The 8926-nt window shown below is 42.2% G+C and overlaps 1 pseudogene; it reads left to right on the top strand.

The window, feature by feature from the left end:
• The first annotated feature begins 5480 nt into the window (after window positions 1-5480).
• On the top strand, window positions 5481-5929 carry LOC100466249 (annotated as a pseudogene).
• Window positions 5930-8926: the final 2997 nt, after the last annotated feature.

Below are 8926 nucleotides of genomic sequence, written 5' to 3'. Positions count from 1 at the left end.
TGTTTCTCACAGCTCTGGAAGTTGGAGTCCAAGACCAAGGCGCCGGCAGATTTAGTGTCTGGTGAGGGACCTACTGGTTCACAGATGGCTGTCTTCTCACTGTATCTTCCCATGGCAGAAGGGATGAGGGAGCTCTCTGGATCTGGGAGAAGGGCACTAATCCCATTCAGGAAGGTTCTGCCCTCCTGACCAGTCACTTCCCAAATGGCTCACCTGCGAATACCATCACACTGGGCATTAGGTTTCAACATAGGAACTTTGGAGCGACACAAACATTTTGTCCTATAGCAATGAGATAGTATGGTTCAGGGCTCACCTCCCAGCCTCACCCTGATAGCCAACGGTAGGCTTAGAGCTGTCTCTCAGAAGTGGCCTCAGGCAGAGTCAGGGGAACGGAAAGGAAGAAGAGAAGGAAGTGGGAGGGAGCAAGAGAAGCTCAGGGAGAAAGAAGTTGGAAATACAGAGATCCCTGCAAGAGGGAGTGTGAACGTAACACTCGTGATACTTGGGGACACCTGGGCATTTTGTTACCCATTGCGGGAGTAACAGGGACATACAGAGTCAGGTTAATGTAACACAGAGAGAGTGACTGTAGGCCAGTACCTTGCCAGCTCTCTGAAGAAGAGGGAGATGAAGAGAGGAAGAAGGGGAAGGAACAAGAAGAGAGGGGAGGGATGAAAGAGAGGGTGGAGGGGAGGCTGCAGAAAAGGCCGAGGCAACTATGTTTTGCTATAGTCTCTAAATTCTTCACATATGCCCTTATCATCAGCCCCCATTCCCAGTCAAATGCTGGGGTTGAAAATCTGTTCAATGTTAATGTGACTCCAGTGGAAGATGTTCTGCTCTTTATTGGCACTCCTAATAGTGGCAGCCTGGCCCTGTTTATTCATTAATGCCTGGAAGTCAATACTGAAGTAAGAGACAGAAGACTAGCAAATGGCAAAGCCAACATTTATTCCTGTGTCTCCAAGGAAGGGAGAACTTTTAAGACAGCCCAGATCTCTTTCTATCAGAAGCTAAACAATAAGAAATAAAAAAACAAACAAACAAACAAACTTCCAACTGAACAAGGAATTACAGATTACCCGTCATGTTCAGACAACGAAAATGTGGCTCAGAGATGTTAAATGAATTGCCCAATGAAATAAGCTAGAGCCCAGGTCTTTCCACTGCCTCTGCGGTTTTCAAATTCTGTTCCCTGGAGGAGTCGTGGAGGAAAGGGTTGGGTGGGAGGAAGCCTGGTGGAGGGGACCTGTGTTTCCCCCACCCCTTCAACCGCATTCAAGCACAGTAATTCCGGTTTATCCGACACACATGCGCATGCGTGTCAAGGCACGCACGTGCACACCGGGGGCATCCGTATAGTATTTACTTTGAAGGAAATTTCTGTTGCTAAAACCAAGTTAACAACAACAACAACAACAACTACTGCCTTACACCATATTTATATTTACGTTTTAGGTACAAGAAGCCAGGCCCTGTTCAAAGACTCATTGTCAAACATAGAAGGCTTTTTTTTTTTTCCAATATAAACATGATATGAAACTAACGAGGCCCCTAACTGAATAGTGGGAGATGGGTGGGAAAAATTTTCAGGAGGATTCTTTCCCTGGAAAGTATAGGACTGCGGTTCTGAAACTTTTTTGTACATTGAAATCGCCTGGAAAGCCTGTTAAAGCAGGCTTGGGCTCCATGCCTAAGATTCTGATTCAGAAGGTGTGGGATGGAGCCCAAAAATTTTCATTGTCTAAGTTCCTAGATGCTGCTTGATGCTGCCGTCCAGGGACCACACTTTGAGAATCACTGGCGGAGAGTACAGACTGCTGAATAGAAGTAGGTTCGACATGAAGTCATCATGATGCTTCAAACGAATCTTTTGGAGAGAGCAAGAAGGACTTCTTTCCAAGGCACTATTATTCAATCAGTGAAAATAACATCTGGAACTTTATAAGACATAGAAAATGTTTATGTTATATTTTGAATTTAAAAAGAATATGATTTCAATGAAAAAAATAATTTTAAAAACCCCTGAAATGTGCTAATTACTTTCCCTGCTGCATAAAACAGACATTATCTGATCTCCAGACATTATGTAGATATGGTAGTTGGTGGTTGATGTGAGAACAAATGCTTATATCTATATGTATATCAGAGCTACTCATCCATTTAAAAACCATTCATAAACATTGGGGTTTAGGGTGGAAATAAATACCTATTTATATGCATATGAGTGTCATGTGCTCTCATTCCTTCCACAAATATTTATAAATGCCTACCAGATGCCAGGCACTGTGCCAGGCACTAGGAAAAAGACACACGTTCATTGCCTTCAGTCCAGTGAAAGAAACAGGAAGTGAGATAAGAGCTAATGGAAGCATATGGAAAATTCTATGGGGGAGGAACCTATTGGTTTGACTGATATGCAGCTCCAGTTTGGACAACTTAAGTTTGGGCTTGTGGAATATCCAGGGAGAGATATCAAGTAGAAAGCTGGAAATATGTGTCTGTAACTCACGAGGAAAACCTGGGTTTGAGATGTAGACTGAGAATCTCTATCTAATTCTGGGTATAAATGATTTCTCCATGAAAATGAGTGAAGTATGAGAAAAGGGATATCAACTAGAGAAGAAGTAGCCAGTAAAGAAGACTGAGAGGCTGACCCTGGGCTAATAGAAATGTAGTTGAGATAATGTATAAAATTAAGGACACATTACTATTTCTGTTTTAAACAATAATGACTTATTTGCCTGAAATAAGATTTCTTTAGTAATTTCGTTAATACGCCCCTGCAGGAAAGAGGTGATATGCTGAGTTACTCATAACACATCTCATACTTCTTGGTTAGAATCCAATCTTGCTCAGTATTTTCATATAAATCCTGGTGTCTTATTTAAGTAAACAAAGATCATCCTCACAAATATAACTCAAAACCCAAGTTAAAAATGTTTCTAATTGTTTTCTCGTTAAGGCCATTAGCTCTTAATCACTGAGTCATATACAAATACAGCATTGGTTATGTGCAAAAACAAGTCAATTTTCATTATTAGTGAGCTACCAAATGTGTGATGTCATGTCACATACACGTGCCCACATGCACAGGCACACGCACGCACGCGTGCACACGCTACCTTTCTCCCCCTTCCTTAAACCTCACTTCTGCTTCTTGGCTGTCTTTAAGGTACAATTACAACACTATGAATGTCACATTTCTAGTTACAGCTGTCATGAGCTTTTAAAATTTTAAGTAAAAATCATTACTCACCCATCGCTTAATAATCAATCCAATATACATGTAATAAGCACTTTTGTTCACGCGGACTAGGTTATTCTCTGCACTCACTGAACTTCTTGAGCGATAAGTAAGCCTTTTTGGTCAGAGAACTTTGGCTTTCTAGTTTATGTATATATATATATATATATGACCTTGTTTAAAATGTGCAGATGATGTTGTTTTGGGGTATTTTATTACATATAAATGTATAAAAATATGATTTCAGGTTATCCTCCTGGTCATTGCACAAGCTATACATGTGTAAAATCATATATAAGGATTTGTAGGGTTGGGTGTGAAAGGTTTGACTACAAAGAAACAGCACAAGGGGGGCGCCTGGGTGGCACAGCGGTTAAGCGTCTGCCTTCGGCTCAGGGCGTGATCCCGGCGTTATGGGATCGAGCCCCACATCGGGCTCCTCTGCTATGAGCCTGCTCCTACCTCTCCCACTCCCCCTGCTTGTGTTCCCTCTCTCGCTGGCTGTCTCTATCTCTGTCAAATAAATAAATAAATCTTTAAAAAAAAAAAAAGAATTATAAAAAAAAAAAAAGAAACAGCACAAGGGATTGTTGAGGGTGATCCAACCGTGCGGTATCTTGATCGTGGTGCTGCTTCCACAACTCTGCATTTGTCAAAACTATAGAACTCTATACCTCCAAAGAACTTTCCTCTATGTAAATGGAAAAATAAAATTTTAAAATCCTGATCTGTAATAATTACTACTTTGAAGGGTGTTATTTAAAATAAATTCGACGTGTCACTTTTTGGATAAACCATTTACACACACACACACACACACACACACTTCTCTGTGTAGAACTTCCAGACAAAGTTAGTTATTTGCTTGTAATCTTACTCCAGGGGAGTTTGGTTGACTTTCCCAAGATACAATGGAAGGTGGCTGTTCAACCCTTTTTGCCCACGGTGCCTCAAATTTCTACTTGTTCGTTAAGAGAACCCTCCAGAGACAGATGTATTACAGCACTTTGAGAACAATATTCACACCCATTGCTGGAGAGTGAAAAGAGATCACTGAAGGTTCAGCTCTGTGAAACCATTTAGTGGCTAAATGTGTTACTTAGGAACTAAATCCACGCAGGTACTTGAAAAGAAGCAATTAAAAATGGCGACAAACACCTCCCAGAGTATGTGGGTATTAAGACTTGTGCTCAAGTGTCCGTCGGACTTCTGTGCGCAAGGAGACTCCAAGTCCGCATCTCTCACGTACTCTGTTACTCATGGCCGTCACTCACGGGTGACGGATGCTAGGCGAGCGTTCACAGAACAGCGTGCTGATGCATTTTTTCCTGCCACTGTATGTAACATGTTTTCTAATTCTTTTGCTCTATTCAGCATTTGACCCCAACGATAGGGGATTATGGTATTAACTCTCTACCCAGCACACATTCTTTACAGACTCTCACTAAATACTGTAAGCCTGCTGGAGAGAGGAATAAAAGTGAAAGCATACCGTCTGGTCTTAAGCTGAGCACACACAGGGTCGTGATCCAATTGGAAGGGAAGCAGAATTTTTAAAAAGAAAGAGGTTTGACCAAATTTTAATCCTTGTCATTTTCATTTCTCTTACCCTGTGGATTTGGGTGATTTTATTTACACTGTCAGCTTGAGCCTAGGGATTGGAAATCAGGCTTTTATGGAGATTATTAAAAGTACATAGAGTACACTAAAGGTTGGGCTCACTGATATATGCTGCTAAAAATATGAATGTGAATGCCCTGGTATTAGATGCCACTGGCGTACATTTCATCCTCCTTAGAAGGTTATTCTTGGGAGCCGGACCTGGTGCCATAGTAATGAGAGGCAGGCTGTCAGGATATTTCTAATAGGTAACAAATGACCAGGGATGGCGGTGAATTAGCATTACTCAGATGAGAAGGTAGCTCTTTATGCCATTAATGCCAATGCAAAGTAAAAGAGAGGGCATTGCCAAGTGGGGGGAGGAGGAGGGCAGGGTTAAAGCTTGAAGGATTAACCGACGGGTTGGATGGGCTGCAATGTCACCCAAGTCCCTAGGCTGGGTTTTGTTCGGCATGAACTTCTCAGACGCATCGCTAGTGACTTTGAGTGAGGTAATGTCATACAGGCCTAGGTTACGAAGATAAAGCTCTAGCCCTCAGCCACAATCTTTAAGATCTTAACAGATAAAAATGAAATGGTTTACCCAGTCTCAAAATACTAGAAGCATTCAATGCTGTGGTCTCGGGTCAAAATAGCGAGCAGGCCTGCTGTTGCAGCATCAAGCCGGGGGCTGGAGGGTATTTGCAGATGTTATTACAATGCTCTAGGGTTCCATAAACCAGGGTTAATGTGAGATGATACAGCATATGAGAAAGAGGCCACACGAAGGCTTCCTGGGAAACTTTATGACGACAGGATGTTTCACGTTGAGAGAGCACTGGACCTGACCGTGGGGCAGCAGATCTGCTCTTTAGAAGCAGTGGACAAAATATGAGGAGGATAACTTCTACCTTGAACCACATCTGAAAGAAGTTATTCAGGAAAGAAAAGAGAGAAGAATGGGCAAAGAAAGAATCATGGAGTGGAGATCTGTGGTTGCAGCTGCCTTCAAATATTATTAAGAAGTTGGGTAAACCTGAAATGTACAATTTAGAACTATTTGAGCTGCAAATGGATTAGTTTGAAAGATTTTTTATTTGTTGTATTTATTATTTGGGAGAGAGAGAGCATAGCAAGGAGGAGAGGCAGAAGGAGAAGCAGCGCCCCCACATTGAGCAGGGAGTCCGACTCGGGGCTCCATCCCAGGACCCTGGGATCATGATCTGAGCCAAAGGCAGACCCTTAACCAACTGAGCCATCCAGGCGCCCCTGTATTACTTTAAATAATGTATCTAAATAAGTGTATCTAAACAAATCTATCATAATTGTGTGTGTGTGTGTATATATATATATATATATATATATATATATATATATATATAAGAAAAGCACTGGAAGCATTCATGCTTCAATGAGGCAGGTTTAGGATCTCAAAGACATCAAAGTACTACTTTACGAAGCAGCTGCCTATGTGGGACTTGTGTCCTTGCAAGGTTATAGGTTATAATAATCTCTCTAGGCTTAAGAGGGTTTTTAGAGAACTGCACGCCTCACAGCTTGGCGATGGACCAGCGGAAGAAAATGGGGTATTTGAGGCACTTCTTGCCAATCACGGGGGCCAATGGCATCCCCATGCCTGCTGCATGGCCTCGCCAGGTGCCACTGATAGGGGGAGAGTCACTGCCATGCTGAAGCTGTGAAGTGTGCGCCACAGGTAGAAATGGGGAGGAAGGCAGATGGCAGGAAGCAACTGACCAAGTGTTTATTTCACTTGGAGCTCTCAGGGTAAGGACTGAGGTTCAGAACTCTTTGCCATGTCCTAGATGCCTGTGTATAATTGAAAATGTGCTATCCTGCCATAGAAAAAGATGCGATCCAAAAAACGTGCTATCCAGGCCATAGAGCAGGGACTACTGTGGTAGGTGGTCCTCCAATGCCTTCACTGTTTGAAACCTTAGTTCTGAACCACTGGTCCCTACTCACTTACATTCTACATCCTGACTGGGCCTCAGGTCTGGTAATTTGTTTTTCTTTTGAGAGCCTTACCCACTCACCCCCCAAACCAGCCACCCTCTGTCTAAAATGTTTATTTCCTTCTTAAACTTTGATCCCTATTCCTGCTCTGGCCATACTGCCTTCGTGCACACTGAGTAAACATCTCCACCTGCTCTGGACTGCCACATGGCCCTCTTTATGTCTTGTGTCCCCATCCCCCAAGAGCGGCTCTCCCTCCACTCTCATGTGCCACCAGCAGGGGTACCACCAACAGATAGGATCTGTTTGAGGATACCAGNAAGAAGTTGGGTAAACCTGAAATGTACAATTTAGAACTATTTGAGCTGCAAATGGATTAGTTTGAAAGATTTTTTATTTGTTGTATTTATTATTTGGGAGAGAGAGAGCATAGCAAGGAGGAGAGGCAGAAGGAGAAGCAGCGCCCCCACATTGAGCAGGGAGTCCGACTCGGGGCTCCATCCCANGTCAACTGCCACCAGAAAAAAGTAAAATGGGTCCTTTTAATGGGATGACATTAGAAACTGCTATGGCCCATGGCCCATACCACCGCAACCTTCCTTCATTAACTGTCTTCGTAAAATATAAACATATATAGTGTGGTATTTGCATATTTTTTTCAAATCAGGTTTCACATATTTTATTGACCAGATTTGCAGAACAATTACTCAAGTCAGAAAGGATAAATATGAGTTCTCTCTTGGTGCAAAAGTATGAGAAAGATAAAGACAAGTCAAGTGACTTGGCCCATATTACATGGCAAGGAAATAATAGAGCATTCTATAGGGCAACTCTCCTGGTCAGTGTGTAATCTGCTACCTACACTCCCTTGAGCTGAGATCTTCTGGAGAACAGGATCAAATCCATGTGGTCACTCTGCACGGAAATTAATAAATAATTTTGATGGTAGGATGATACATTTGAGGATGACAATGAGAATGATAAAGATGCTGTCCATCTCCAAGTGTAGAAATCAGTTTCATTTTCCTGACTTGCATATCTGCATGCCTCCACCTACCGTACTTGCCTAGAAAATCCCTCTTCATCCCTTAGAACCTGATACATGTGTAACCTCCTCTGTAAGGTCTGTCCTGTCTCACTGTCCCACCCCACATCCGCGCAGAATGATCTATGTCATATGTTAATGGTGTTACACTTAGGATATAATTCTTCGTGTCATTATCTGTTTATCTATATGTTTCTCCTCCAGATTATGGACAAGACCAGGAACAATGTTTCGTTCCTTTTTGCCTTCCAGTCTCTGTCACGGTGCTTGATAAGTTATAGATACTCAAAAAGTATTTTTTGAACAATGATGATGATGGTGATGATGATGATGGGGTAGGAGGATGATTTCACTCCTTTCAGGAGAAAATGAAGAGCTCTTCCAGCCGTCTGTATTAATTAAGCTAATCGATGCAGGCTGCTATAAAATACAATTTCTATATATGAGTACTAGAACCCAGTATAAGGCTATTACTCACTTATGATCATCTGGTGTAGGTTGGACTCCTTCCATTATGTAGCTTTTCCATCTTGGAGTCCTTTGCTTCCAGCTAGTCAGATGAAAGAAATAGAAGATGTACCAGATTTTAATACAGGTGGCCTCGAAGTAACAGTCACCTGCCTGTATTCCACTGGGCAAAGCTCAGGATCATATGGCCCATCTAACTTCAAGGAAACCTGGGAAATGTAATCTTTCTTGTGTCCAAGAAAAACCCCAAATGGTGAACACTGAAAGATTTTTGCCATAGTCTGCCCTTCTGGACATCCAATATCTATTACACTCTTCCTTTCACTCACAGAGCACACTCACCTCAAAAGTCAAGGTCCCATCCAGTCACCACCTTCAGATCAATGTCCAGAATACTCGGGTGATGCACCATCTTCACCATTAGTTTCATATAGCACATCTAGGTATGGTAGCCTACATATTAAAAAGACAAGTTATCTGCTTCTCAATTTCCCCACCATCACAACCCATTTATAAAGGTAGGAAAAGAACAACAAATAATCCATTTGAAAGGGAAAAAATGGACAACATGCAGGATTATGGTCCATAGC

The sequence above is a fragment of the Ailuropoda melanoleuca genome, chromosome 8 (genome assembly GCF_002007445.2).
Source record: "Ailuropoda melanoleuca isolate Jingjing chromosome 8, ASM200744v2, whole genome shotgun sequence".
In the NCBI taxonomy this organism is placed as follows: Eukaryota; Metazoa; Chordata; class Mammalia; order Carnivora; family Ursidae; genus Ailuropoda; species Ailuropoda melanoleuca.
Note: the sequence above shows the minus strand (reverse complement) of the source record. Positions and strands in the feature narration are given on the sequence as shown.